At 42.7% G+C, this 15,414-nt stretch overlaps 1 protein-coding gene across 1 annotated transcript in view; it reads right to left on the bottom strand.

Moving 5' to 3' along the window:
• The window catches only part of prkcaa (protein kinase C, alpha, a), a 130,853-nt gene that overhangs the window by 67,954 nt on the left and 47,485 nt on the right, over positions 1 to 15,414 (bottom strand). The gene's annotated exons all lie outside the window — the stretch shown is intronic.

Raw genomic sequence — 15,414 nt, 5'->3', positions numbered from 1 at the left:
TTGGATTGGCACAATTTTGCCCTGAAAAATGTCTTCTTCTTTTGCAACATGAAGAGTAGTAGATGATAGTAGTACATTACCCTTACTTCAGGGTCAACAAAGATAGAGCCAACACAACTTTCTAATGACTAATTAGCAAAGCAATCAATGAAAAATACTCACATAGAAACTTAAATCTGAGTTGTGTATTTGCAATAACCACGGAGCATGTTTCACTTTATCTAATCCCTATAGTTGTTTTAGCCTTTGCCCTGTACTAATCCCAGGCTGATTTGCATGTGAAGCCACAGATCAAAAACAGACACAGGGCAGAAGGCTGATCAAAAGACTGGAGGCAACCAGGAGATAGTGATGAAAACAGAAGCACGGGGGGTCAGCACAGTGATGTCGGCTAATTAGCCAGACTCTCCAGCCCAGTTTAATTAGCAAACAGGACGCCAACCAGCCCCTGTTAATGAACAGCTTGGCAGGGAGAAGCTGAGCAGGGGCTTCCCAGCAGAAGGGGGGAGGAGAGGGGAGGGCAGAGGTGGACGAGGTGAACGGCTAGGAGAAAGAGTGACAATGTCGTCCTGTTGAATTAAATCAACTAATTTTGGACACTGGATCTTGTTGAGCATTTAATACATAACAAAGTTCAGTGATTAATAACTTGCAACTTCATAACTTGTGCAAAAATACAAAAGATACTACTGCATTATTGATTTGATAGATTGGTGCTGCAGCTACAATTTCACTTAAAAGTCCTGTAAACCAGACTGTGTCATTGTACTGTGCTTCTTGCATCTGGCTAGCCTGAACTGTCACCGTGAACAGACACCAGCAGGCTAAATTGGGTGCTTGGTTTGTATATACACGAAATATGTATTGCATGAATGCAATATTTAGACAGTTAGACTGGACAGTTTAAAAAAAAAAAGAAAAAAAAGAAATACCATTAATTATCACAGTGAGTTGGCGGGAAATTGGAAATAGCATATGGGCTGTGAAGCAGCTGGTTGTGTTGTATGATTTGGAGGTGCAGACGGAGAGGAAGGCCTGTGCTCTTCTCTTGAAATAACCCCCTGATCAGAGCAATTAAAGCTAGGAACATGGAGCCATTGGTGGCAAAATAAAAGTCCAAGTGTTCAAGTGTTGATCCGTCCAACCACCCATCATACAATGACACACAATCAAACCCAAACAAGAACTGTATCTAATCTCAGTATGAGTAAATGTCAAGGTTATGTGTTTGGTGCTGCAGCGAAACAAAGAAAAGACAGTCAGTAGGTTTACATGCACACAATAAACCAGGCGACTCCGAGAACTCGGGTAACGCAGCAACACATTTATCTGCACTGTAGTAACCTGGTTACATAACTGTGAACATGCAGCTGATCGGTAATCACATTTCTTATCTATGCCTGCCCTTATTTTGGAAGCAATGGCTACTAATTAGTGATACAATACGCCGCCACTTTGGTGGAAACCAACTTCTTTAGACTTCTAGAGGTTACTTTGTGTTCGTTTCAGCTTTAGTTGGACTTTGCATGGAATTATTATGTGAGGATATAACGCTCCGTGTAATCATATTTCCTTTAAACATGGCGCTCTGCTTTCACAGAAACAATTTCCCTGTCAAAAGTGTTAATCATGCACTAGCACACTATATGTGTGAAAAGCCAATTAGAAACCCGCATATGCATGTTCATGACCAAGGATTTGCTTTCTCCAGGCAGGAGAAACACTTGAAAGACTGTGACCTCTTTGACGTCTTCGAACGGACGCTATACTCTCACTTCACTTGTGAACTAACAAGACAAAGACTGTCTACTCTGAAGGGTTAACGAATCACAGCTCCCTCACAATCAGCTCCAGGGAGTGAAATAGCAGAGAATCAGAACAACACTGACGGTTCTATGTTGGGATTTTATTCCATGGAAGACTTTGGAATGACTCAAGTGTAGCAATCATCAAAGAGGCTGGTCGCTAATGCAGTCAACCTGCCTCCCACAGAGTCAAAAGAGATCCACCTGGTGTGACATTTGCAGCCAGAGAGAGAGAGAGAGAGAGAGAGAGAGAGAGAGAGAGAGAGAAAGAGAAAGAGAAAAAGAGAGAGAGAGAAAAAGAGAGAGAGAAAGAGAAAGAGAAAAAGAGAGAGAGAGAGAGAGAGAGAGAGAGAGAAAATGTGTGTGAAATGAGACACACCGATCGTCACTTCATCTTTGTCATTTCCTTCATTCACTTATCTCTTTGACCCATCTGTTCCCTACAGGACTGACAAAAAGGTTGTACCAGTGACGCTTGACGGTGAACAATTTCGTTAATATCAAGCGTCAGACAAGACTAAAACTAAACTCCCCTCTGAATTCTCTCACCCCTCTCTTACCCATCATCCCTCGCTGTGAGGTGACATTTGAAATGGAGGTGGCAGGAGGCTCCTCATTGTACCAGTTTTTGAGTCATCCTCTCTTGCGGTTAACCTGTGTGTGCTTGTGTGTGTGTGTGTGTGTGTGTGTGTGTGTGTGTGTGTGTGTGTGTGTGTGTGTGTGTGTGTGTGTGTGTGTGTGTGTGTGCACTGGTGTACACACACACATGCAGGAAAACTTGGAGAGGCTCAGCAGGGTGGTTTTCATTTTCAACACAGTTACTTCACAGCTTTTTTAAATGAGCTATTTTGGTTGATTTGGGAGTTCTGTTGATTTTCAGTAGCAGCATCTACGACTCGTGTTTGATATTTCACTACTATGTAGAGTTAAGAGTCATTGTCCAAACCCCTTCACGTGGCACTAATGACACCCTCACAGTGTATTGAACCAAGCAAGGCACTCCGTCTCACTGTGTCGCCCAATCTCGTCACTGTTATTAAATTGTCAACTTCTAATTACATCTTACATCATATTAATCACATTTCCCTTCTCCCATCAAACCCTATTGTGCTCGAAAAAACGGTGGCACTCACTCATTACAGTCTCATGGATGGACGCACGCAGGCGCATTCATGATAAAGCACTGTGGCATGTAAAATAGAGATGGAATGACTCAGCAGCAGCTAGCCATCATTTTATCCCCCCTTGACACACAGGCATAAACACACACGTTGCTGCTGGCTACTTGCTAGTGGATCTCCTTGTCTTGGACCACAGCTACAGGACTGTGGTTACTAAGGTGCGGAGAGGCATCGAAGACAACAAAACGGAGCTATCATTTATACAGACATGAGGTGTTGGGCAAGGCAAGGTTACTATTTTTAGCGTACAAATCACCACCCTGATTCCTCTTGGCCTTTCACTAAGCTGCTGAGTGCTGAGAGGGAGGGCAGGTTGCCACCACAGTTCACAGGGGGTTTTCCTTGCCGTGTTGTATCTGTTAACACATCTGTCTGCTAGCTGAGTTAGAGATAATAGCTGACATTTTTAACCATTGTCAGGGCCCAAGTTGCCCTTTTGGCTGACTTTGTATCAATAAATGCCATCCATCACAGTGCTGTTCTATGGAGCTTGGGTGCTCTTGTTCCCGCAATAATCATAGACAAGCTTGACAATATGTTTAAAAAAAATGGTGCAAGTCTTCACTGGTTCAGGAGCGTGTGCATTTGACAATCCATGTATGCCTGACAAAGCCTGCTGAAAAACCTTCTGTTATTCGGTTATTGGAAGCTATGAAGCCATTGGGAATTTTTTTTTTCCGCCCCTTAATTAAAAATATTGGATTGAACACCTGTGTACACTGAAGTGACAAATCAATGTAAAACTATGGCATTCAATGTAGTGAACCTCAAGGGTCTACCCTGGGTCCACATCTACTCCCTCTCCATATGCGTCCAATCAAGTTCATTAAGACACGCGAGTAGATTTTGCATGGATACAGAAGTGCTTACAAAATCAATAAGGTATCAATCAAACTACTTTCTAAATGTAAAATCAGTTCCAAAATTAGGTCTGTCATTCAACTCAGTTTCCATGTATACATTTAGAAAACAAAGTCAAGTCAGCACAAATAACACTGCATTACACATTTAATATCTGGAATAAAACAAAATATGTCAAACATTCGAATGACTTTTTTTTTTAAAGGATCAAATTTCATTTAGCATGTATTTATTACATTTTTTCAAGTTAACACAGTCTAAGTCACATTTAAAGTATTTGGAACCTAATCCAATTATACAATCCAAAATGAATAAATTAAATTAAATTCCCCCCAGTCAGACTTGACTCAGGGTGACCTTTGCACCCAATTGCTAGAAACATTTGCATTGCATCCCTTCAATAATGGCTGTCAGTCAACTCTCTGTTCGAATGTCAAGAACATTATTGCAGCCTGAGGTGTTTCTCTTCATCTTACAACTCAACAAGAGAGAATTGGCATTTTAATTACAAACAATTCAAAAACTCGAAAGGATGTTGCCGTACAAAGCGACCCAAAAACAGGAATCTTGTGTTTGAAGTTGAACTCCAGCACGTGTGCCACTAACAAGTGAGAAAAAACAAGGTGCTGAAGAAAACACCCAGTATGTCACCCCCACTTAATAACAGCATCCTGAACTCCCGCTGTGAACCCCCTGCTGCAAATTAGACCCATTTCTTTTTGAGCAAATACAGACACACACTAACACATACAAATGACAAAAACAGAGAGGAAGACAATCCTTTAAGTACGAATTATCATTTCCGACTGTTTTGATCAGAATTCATAATGTGCCTATGTTGTCGGTCACCAGCGTGAGTGCGAGCTGTTCACACAAGAATAGCTTAACAATAACTTGAGGCTCTTACAAATAGAATTCTAGAAGATGCGTATTTCCATTTCATTGGCATGGTTTTAATAAATGGACCGTTTAGAGGAAAGCACAGCATGAGACAGACTAAACTCAGTTTTCAGCTCTTTCAACAAACCCTCCTGTTTGCCTTTGCACAGCTGGAGATAATTGAGCTCCCAGGTAATACGGCTCCCACACACACACACACACACACGCATGGACACTGCAGAGACATGTTCATTTGCAGTTGCTGGTTCATTAGCATAGCCATGCACACAAGTGCTGTGAGTGAGATCCACAAGGTCAGGAGAGGACCAGGGGGTTTGTCACAGCTGTCACATCGGCTGGAAGATGACGCCACTACCTACTATTACAACTTCTTCTCCAGCGCGGTGGCAGGGAGTAAAAAAAGAAAACGAGGGGAAAAACTGAAAAAAACTAGGCGCTGACAGTTCATTCGGCCATGTTACAAATGGCAAAAGCCAGAATAAATTGGCTTATCAGACGTAAGCCATCTGTCAGGTGCTTAATAATTAAAATAACTTCACAAGATGTGTGCCGAAAAAGTTATTTAAAAGACAAAGTCTTGGCAGAGTCTTTTTTCACTGTAATGAGCCAGCAGACAGGGGCCATGGCTTGGCTGTTCAACTCTGCCCTTTGTGGTTTGGATTGCAGAAAACGCTATAAAAGTTAGCTTGGGTCCATGCGTTTGGGGATTCAATTATGGACTGGAGGAATAATGCAGCAAAACATTAAGAAACACAGGAACTCAGCGAACATACTTTAGTGTCAAGTGTGAAAGGGAGTGTGTGTTCAAAGAGGATTGTTATCGCGATTGATCGCATGATTTTCGGCGATTGATTGCATTGTTATGCGCAAAATTCAATAATGAATTCAAAAGTAGTGTATTGTGCACTTTTATTTTAAAAGTACTGCTATATGAACAAAAGTGCAATAACATTTGGTTTGAACAAATAAGGTGCTTTTTAACAGCAGTATTCCTTACACACTGTGATAGAACGCTGGAGACTGTGTGTGATACAGGGACGTGTTCAAATGGCAGACGTCTCACAGCAGTGATCATATTTCTTGCACTATCTGTGCTCAGTGTGCTGACTTTATTTGAAACGTTCCACTGCTGTGCAACATGAATAAAATGTTCCGCGCACGTTTCAGCAAAATGTCTGTCTTCTGTTTTCATGACAGTCAGAGCATGTGAATGCAGCTCCCACTGTTCATCAACATAATGCACTGTAACTCTGAGGTGATTACGGCTACCCAGCGACGTCCAGTAGTCTCCAGTGAGAGCAACAGCTGGTGCACGTTGTAACGCTGTAGCTTTTGTAGTCCTCTCCTTTTCATACAACTCGTGCATTCTTCTTGTGATGGTGCGTCTTGAGGGAGGCTCATACGTTCCGTCATTCGTTGCGATCCTAAGAACGTTCCTCAGACCGACATCTTCCACAATACTAACCGGCCTACAGTTTGTAGCTATCCACTTCTCTGTGGCATTTGTTAGCTTGTCTTGCTTTTGTTTATCTATACTTCTCCCACAAGCTGCATCCAACGTAGTCTGCCGAACCCAATTAATGCGTTAACGCGATAATAACACGTTAACTTGCCCAGCACTAAATATAACACATTTCTGCAGTAACCAGTCGGATCACAAATCAAGCAATCATCACAGAGGTATGAGGTCAGGTCAGGTTGATAACTGCCCTTTCCTCACTGGTGGATACTAAAGCAAGAGACTAAATTTCCTCAAACATTTGCAGCACAAAAGTTGGCTCAATAACTGCCAGCCACTACCAAGCTTCAGAGCTGCGTAAGTGAACTGGCAACATGTTGGAAACACTGCAAGATAAACACTTTCCAGTTTCTGATCGACTGTTGTTTGCTTGGTAATAGCTTGTTTTTCCTCTCCTGTTGCAATGCAGGTAAAACTAGTCACACCTGCGATGAATAGCAAACACAAGTAGAGAGAACTGTAAGTCTCTGGAGATACAGGAGGAGAGGGAGAAGAGCAGGCTGACCCATCTGTAACTTGTATCAGTAACTTGTATATTCTATTTCTGGGGTTCTGCCGATGGTTCAGCTTCAGGCCTCGCTGGTATATGCAAGGTCAAGTTTAGACTTCAGACCCTCTCGGGCTTTTGTCTCAAGTGTTTTTGTGCGCACTGACAGGCAGGACAGTTATAGCACATGGCCTTGTTGGACAGGATCTTCCAAAAAAAAATATATTTTAGATTTCAGTTTTCTCTGAAGATATTGGTGTCAGCTATGTGACATTATTAATAATAAAAAGGTAAGTTAATATCAAGATTTATGGATCACCAAACTCAAAACAGAAAAATCCCAGAAAATGTATCTTTATTAACTTTATCTAAAAATCACAGACAGCCAAATAAAAACGATATAAAGCCTCAAACATGCTACGCCAGTGGTGGCTTTAACACTTGATGCTGATATGGACGAGTGGCGCAGATGTTGAGGTTTTGTAGCTTGCTGGCAGGCGCTGGTGACGACAAACTCCCGTCCAGCAGCAACAGTGACACCGAGTCGATTCGGGGTCAAGAGCAGCTCCAACTCTCCCATGCGTTGGTCATTAGTAATACTTAGCATGGTTAGAGCAAGACGAGCTACCAAATACTTGCTGTAAACAAACCTCGGAGGGACTGATGGAATGTGTGTGTGTGCCTGTGTGTGTGCGTGTGTGTATATTTTGGATACTAAATTGTGTGTGACTTCAGTGCACCGCACATTTCAGCGTGTTTTTTTTGTGTGTATGCGTAAATTGTTCATTATATTTTTGTCGCTGTGTGTTTGTGTGCGTGTGTCTGTGTGTGTGTGTGTTTAATACTGGTTCCCATCATACTGCACAAACAGGGACATGACCTGTTTAGTCTTGAGAGGGAGGCCAAGTGTATTCTGGGTGCCTCTCGTACACAGTTATTAATCTGTGATGGGGAGATTTATATTTTCCCTAAACCTGCCTAGACTTAGGATGAGGGATTTCTTGACACACAGTCATTTGGAATTTGTTGTTTTCAATTGTTCATTACAGGCAGTATTACAGAGCACTAATAGCTGCAGTGAACGAGTCCTTCCAGTCAAGAAAACATCAGTGGGAGAACAATGCTGCTCTGTGCTGTGCCTGGTTATTCAAATTACAACAAAACTGTCAAACAGAGCTTTGTGTCCAGTATCCTCCGAATAATCGCCTATAGTAGTCATGTGTAAACAGATCCGCTGAGGTGCAGGATGTGGTTGCAATGCCTTTTAGCTGAGAAACTGTACTTCTGGCTGATATCTCCTGAGTGTGAAATGGCCGCTCGAGAAATATTTCCTCTCATTCTGGTCTGAAACTGGCAAATGATCCTGCCACAGAGCCACCAGAGAGACTTTCAAAGGCACTCCTCACACAGTCCGTCCATCTTCTTGAACACAAGAGTTTCACGTGGCCCAAAGGTCGCAGCGTTAATACATTTGTATTCAGTCCATATCTTCGGAGCTTTACATTATTCATGTATGTGCAGTACGTACACCACAGGGCCATTTTTCCTATACCACAAGCTTCAGTCTTTAGGCTGTGTAGTGTCCCCCAGTATAGACTTAGCTGACGCGGTAGACTGAAGCATGAAGCTTCTGAAAAAGGGGAAGTTTCAGACCTTATCTTTATTATTAAAAGCCAGTGCCTCCAATTGAGGTTTCTACTGCATATCTCTGTCTACGGTGTGCAAATGAAAGGTGGACGATGAAAACTGCAGGCACTGGCGATGACAAACTTGCCCTATTGGCAGCGAAGAACGAGGCACAGCATCTGTTTGCTTGCATCTCGCCACGTAAATTAGAAGCTCTGTGTTAGTATGTGTGTGTAAAGTGAGTGGAAGGTGGGGAGCGGCAAACCTACGCCCTTCAAGCTTGTACCAAAGTACATCTTTTAATTTCACATACTTATATTTTCTCCTCTTCTTCTGTTTTGTTCAGGTATTTCTATCCAGCCTGATGAAAAACTGTTTTGGTGCTTAACAAGACTTTTCAGCAGCAAGTGATTCAGCAGCTCCCAGTGCAGCCACCCATCCTCTATCCTCCAACACACACACACACACACACACACACACACACACACACACACACACACACACACAGAAAATTTAAGCACTTACACCCTTCTGCAACGTCTCCCCCCCAGCAAAGCCTCGACCGAACCTCATTTCAGACAGACATGTCACAGACCATTAGCAAGAGAGACTCGCGATCTGTTAGTGTTCATTAGGATCCCAGAGCATATAAATACCATCAGCCGGCAGCCCAGGGGACTCTCCGTCAACTATAAGTCAATAACGATAATCACTGGGAACGATGATATATTTCCGAAGAAAAGATGTGATGAGACATCAAGTATGTTTTTTAAAGGCTCCATTTTCCCCGTAACTTAAAGCTGCAATGTGTAGACTGGATTGATAGTGCACATATTGGTAAATATGGAAGAACGGTTGCTGAGTTGGTTTGGACGATTATGATATTAATTATTGATACTGATTGTTCCTCTTACGGCTGAGCAAGGGAGTCGAGCCATTTATTGTACATCCATGCGCTGATGACAATCTGGCTGGATGTCAACAGCTCATACGGGATTTGAGTGAGGCCGCCCACAATGCTGCTAAAATGAATAATAATGTTTCTGCTATCGTACAAAACACAGTATTTAAAGGTGACTCTCATCAACTAAACCTAACTGAATTAAGCTGCTGACATGGATCGTGTCTGCGCAGCGCTGAAGATCAAGTCAGCGTAATAAGAAATCAATCACCGCTATCGTTCAGGTATCTAGGGAAGCTTGTGAACAAAGGCTGGTTTTCAGCAACACAGTCGCATTCAACCTGCTCCATATCGACAGCCACGAGAACGGGCTTTAGTTTGATTGCCAAACTTGAAAAGTTTGAGCTATTTTTATTTGAAATAAAACGGCAGGGCGGTTCTGTTGTGTAGCTGCGTCACAAGAGCACTTTATTTTCCACTGTGAATCTCTAGAGGCAGACAGTTCAAGAAACCTGCAATCTGACTCTATAATCACTTCCCAGACAAATTATTAACTGTTTATGTGATTTGTATGTCTGTCACAGAGCATGGGAACTCAATACAACATATATTCGTGTCCGTCTGTGGCTGCTATTTAAACTTTACGCGGATGTCACTGAAAGCAATCTGTATTGTAACTTTTACATATTATCTACACTCATCATCAAGTGGGGGTATAAAGTAGGTTTAGAGAATGCCCCTTTAAGCCCACACACTTGTTTATCTCAGCCTGTGTCCCCTCAGGAGACTTAATTCCTACGGGGGTCTGAGATGGGAACGTTTTTGATCCCTGTCTTATCACAAACGTCCGACTGTGATGCATGGCCAGCATTTTGAGGGACTGTACATCAGCAACTTCATTCAAATGTTTATTACCAACAGGGCTTTTGTCTCAGCACAGACGAAAAGGCCCACTCTGGGAAAATGGTTCTCATATATCAGTGATCTCCATATTGTGGCCTAAAATGCTTTTTGTTATTAAAAAGAAGAAACCCTGAGCCAAAACAAAATCTTCATCCAACAGATAGTAGTTTTCGGTTATCATCAGGAAGGGTGCATTACAGTCAATTGGTCTTTTGACATGTACGCAGCGCTTCATGTTGGCCTAACTTGCTTTCTTATCAGGAAAAGATATCTCCTTTCCATTTCCCTAAACCCTCCCCCTCTTGTTTGGTCTCCAGTCTATCACCACTAACCCTAACCCCTAACCCCTAATCCCTAACCCCTAATCCTAACCCTATCACCACTAACCCTATCACATTTTTGAACTTGAAGGATTTTCCCCTCCTCCCTTGATGTCTCATCTCATCTCTTTGAGTGACTGGTGTTTATTAGAATACAGATTGGTGAAAGAGACCCGCTATGTGAGTAGAGGACATTTGTTTATTCCCCGATGAAGGACGCGAGTAGTTGTTGTGTGTGTGTGTGTGTGTGTGTGTGTGTGTGTGTGTGTGTGTGTGTGTGTGTGTGTGTGTGTGTGTGTGTGTGTGTGTGTGTCACCTCTCATGTGCCCGCTCTGCAGGCTGCAGCTCTAGCTACCAGGCAAAAAAGATAAGCCTATCTGGCACTTCTCACTGTGCGACTTTATGTCTTGTGTGTTTGTGTCTACAATGATCTCATTTGGCTGAAACAGTGCACCCTGACAGGGCTCTGCACGACATGTCACCACTCACACACCAAAATAAAATCAGCGCTCTAAGCAGATTTATGTAGCATCGGGTTTCTGTGTGACCACGTTTCCTTGGAAGCAGCGCTTGTGCCAAGTCTTCCATAGGGGCGTGTGCCGAAAGCATGTGCAGGGGTTCGACCCAGTCAGGGGTGGGAGGCTGACATGTGGGGGACACTTATACAAAGGTCATTACATCACACAGGCATAAGCAGCTAGATTTACACACAGGCAAGCAAACATTTAATACTACCACTCTGTAAGAGGGGTAGACATTCACTAAATACTTTGGTGAATTTCAAGATCTACATTTATATATATCTATTCCATTTTTATTATTTATATAAAAAACATCTTTCATTTATGAAAATGAAAATACATGATTTTTTTTTTATCTCATATAGATATTTCTACACATTTTTACCATCTGCAGCATGGTGTGTAAAACGTTGTCTGCACAGGTATTGCTTCATTTTAAGGGGTAAAAATAAAAATAAAAAAATCATATATTTATAAAAAAAAAAAAAAAAAAAAAGGTTGAAAAGAGAGGAATATATCTGACAAGGTTTCCTTTAGACTTCTGTGCACTAGGGGTTGGCCGCATGGTGCAACCATGGCAAGGTAGCTTCTGGGCCAGCACAGGCCTGTTTCATAGAAATGGCCAACACCTTCGCTAGAAGGAAATAGACTAAAAATACAGATGTAAGGCTCCATTGCCTTTGACAACCCAAGATGCCTGTGGCGGAGATGATGTAATTTAGCTCCACTCTAGTTTAATCTTGTTTTCAATTCCCAAGAAGAGCCCTTGTAATGAGACAGTGTGCGTCCCAGGCCTTGTCCCCAGAACACCTACTTCTCCCAGACCTGCTGGAGTCTGCCAAAACCATCTCCTCCTCTGTGATTTGCCCTTTTATATATTATTATCACTGCTGCCTACGGCATTACTCACGAATGACACAAATTAGATTTCTCTCAGATCAACTGGAGGCCTGCTTACACCTAGAGATGTTCAGAAACCATTTCGTCCTTCCCGATTCCGATTCCATATACCTGAATCTGAATATAGGCCAACACAGAGTACCGATATGAAAGGGATGACGATGGAAGTAGCTAACAGGTGAGCCGTCTCACCTCTTTCTCATCTCTGCTGAGAGTTGCACATGTGCGGTACCAGTCGAGCGGGATGTACAGATCGGGTAGCGAGTGACACGTGTTGCTGTTGTTCCTGAGTAGCGTAAGTGATGACATCGGATCCGTGCATAGACCATCGCAAACCTGATCCGTCAATTTAGGCTGTATGGGAGGCATTTCCGATACTGGTATTGTTATCAGAACAACTCTACTTATACCTTCTGACTTCCTCCTTTCAACTGAGTGATTAAGGTTGTCTTTCTGATACCATTTTACTGGTGCATATTGGGAAGAAGCAGGGTATTTTTTGGGGGGTTGTTTGTTTGCGCTCTGCCAGGCTGCCATGTCAGCCTCAGGTAAGTTTCAAAGCAGAGGAGACAAGGAGAAAGGGCAGTGTACCGCTTAACTCAGTTACTGTGTCACAGGTATCAGTGCACTGAGCAGCCCTGAGTGATTGTCTGAATATACCCGTGTACCTGTGTGTGTGTGTGTGTGTGTGTGTGTGTGTGTGTGTGTGTGTGTGATCTGAGGGGAAATCAGTGCAGAAAGATCTGCAGATCGCCCCGGGTCATATGTGCTGCACTGGTTAAGTGGACATCAATGATGCAGCAGTCACACACCCACACAAAAGCAAGCACATCAAACCTCTTAGTTTCATCTGCTGAGCACCTGTAGGGTAACGGGGAGGCTCTTGCATTATTGATGGTTCTTGTCCTGTGAAGCACTGAACTTGCTCGACCTGCAGGTAACTTTACACCCGGCAGTCAAGCGAAAACAATTTGTTAAAGTAAGTGCTTTAATCAGACTAAGTGACACTCGCATGGAATGTGCATACAAGGGATAGCGTTACAGAGTCCGACAGATGATCACTTTGAGGCCAGATTTTTTTTCACAGATGATTTAGTAATTGTTGTAAAAGTCTAAAGAAACCAAAAAAAAAAAAAAAAAAAGGCACATTACAATCTCAACACTTTTAATAAACAATCGAGCATTTTCTGCAATTACATGTTACACCCCCACTACTCTGTGTCATTTGGTTTTCCTTGAAAACACAGCGTTGTGGAGCCCGGAGGCAAGTAAAGTGTTTCACACGCTAATAAATCCAACGACAGAGCAGATGACTAGTTTTATTAAAAATAATTCTGCATACAATATTTTCACATGCACCTTTTCTACCACCTTGGATGACAATTGCAACAAGAATGTAATATTAGTAATGAGATGAGTAATCTAGTGGTTTGAGCAGCAAGCCTGTGAGCAGACAGACATCCGCTCCAGTGCCTGTGAAACTGGGAGATGAACCAAGTGTTAGTTCTCTCCTCAAAAATGCCACCCTCAAACTCTTTAACCTCACCAGTGGCTGCGCTCTGTGGCAAACTACGAGACCGACCGTACAGAATTTGCACATGTGAGTGTGCGCATATCAGCAGCCCTTGAAACGACACCCTGAGGAAGAATATCCACGGCTACCTCGGCCCGTCACACCAAGGCTAGCCGCTCGTGGCGAGCTCGCTGTTGAAAAGATCTTGGGGCTCTCGTTGGCATCTTAGTGCACGCTTTGTTTCTTCCAGTAGGAGAGTTATAAAACACCGAAATGAGTCATAAAATGCAGGTAGCCTAGATACTGCAGATCTTCAGGATATTTGCTGGCCATGGGAGTTATTGCCATCCTGGATCGCACGCCCGGGAGGCAGCAAGCCATGTAATATGTGTGGTTGCCCCTAGCAACAGGGCTGAGTGCACAGAAATGTATATCAAAAAAGGGAGCATCACATATTCTAATACAAAAAGAGATAACATACATGTTTATTTTTTTAAAGATATTTGGTTTGTAGTTGCCATGTGGTCACATGGATTGTTGTAAAGCCACCCAGAGCGCCTGCATGAAGAAAAGGCTGAGAATAATTTAGCACTCTCTAAGTGAAGTCCGCTCCAGTCGGATTGGATTTCTACACATTGGTTCTCTTCTACTACTAAATAATATGCACTATAACACATTATCCTTATATCCAAGTGTAGCAATGACAATTATATCATTTAAAGTCTAAAAAGTCCTTTTGTGGTGCGTTTCTTTTGCACTTCGCCTCGATGCTTTTGATGTTTTATGTAACACGCTCGGCCTTGTTGCTGAAATGTGCTGTATAAATAAACTTGCCTTGTCTTGCTTGATCCGTTTGACTACAGGAAGTACAATAGTGGTGAGTTATGAAAGGTCTGAAAGGAAACTGATATTTGACACAACAACATCAACAAAGGAAATGATCTCAATTGGAAAAACGGTATCAATCAGGAATGAATGAGAAGCTTCTTGTACATTAATTAACAAAGACTTGCACTTGTGCGTTCTGTGCAACGCATTACTTGGGAAACTGGGGTCACTGCAAAGCACAGATGTCAAAGGTCACGAAAGAGCCTCACTAATCTGGACCCCAGTACCTGCTCGAATCGAGAATCCCCCGGCTCAGACTATTTGCTGCTGTTACAGCTTCTGTGTCATCCGTGGCGTGCTCTATTTAAAGAGCCCGGGTTGATGATCTTGAATGACACACTGACATATCTCCAGTTACAGAGGCCAGGCTGTGCTGCTGCAACACCGAGAGGCTGCGCATGCCTGGCAGGCAAACCGGCATGTAAATAGAGTTTCACGCTTAGCAAGCAGGTAAGCAGTGGCTGGTGGCACATAGCCGGTACCGGCAGGTGATGAAGAGGCGAACAGGAGACCTCACTGAATGTTGTCATACGATCGTAAATGATCCCATGAAGGACTTTTGAATGCTGTATGTAACAGGAAACTACATAATATTGAGAAGCTAAACTAAACAAGAATTTGCACAGAACTAAACTGGGTCGCAGCCAGAACACAGCGCGGCAACGATCCAGGTGTTTCGTCAGTCAAATGCATATGGAACCCGTGAGTGCTATGGCTCATTTCATTCTAAAGACTAGGACTGTTCAAGTCAATACAATCTCACAAGCAAGCGAACGTATCTGAGAGCATGAAAAGAGAAACACATGGGCGTCACCACAATGTGGCACCATGACTGACATTCAAAGCTATTGGACGAGATAAACTCTCATTGGTCCGTTTTTTATTGGTATAAAGAGCTTATTGGTAGGAGAAGAAACAATCACCCCAGCTTAATGTCTCGATTGGCTCTGCTTTACTTTGTATCCATTACTTTAGTGTAAAAAAACAAAAAAACTAAAACAACTGGCCTCTTTTTGGGTATGTAATAACTCGTACCAGCTAACTTTGATGTCAAAATGCGTGCCCGCTATGCAAAACGGGTTAACAGGT

The sequence above is a fragment of the Cebidichthys violaceus genome, unplaced genomic scaffold, assembly GCF_023349555.1.
Source record: "Cebidichthys violaceus isolate CVI_PGR_0920_01 unplaced genomic scaffold, fCebVio1.0.p SCAF_4, whole genome shotgun sequence".
In the NCBI taxonomy this organism is placed as follows: domain Eukaryota; kingdom Metazoa; phylum Chordata; class Actinopteri; order Perciformes; family Stichaeidae; genus Cebidichthys; species Cebidichthys violaceus.
The sequence above is the reverse complement of the archived record's forward strand: the minus strand, read 5'-3'. Positions and strand labels throughout refer to the sequence as shown.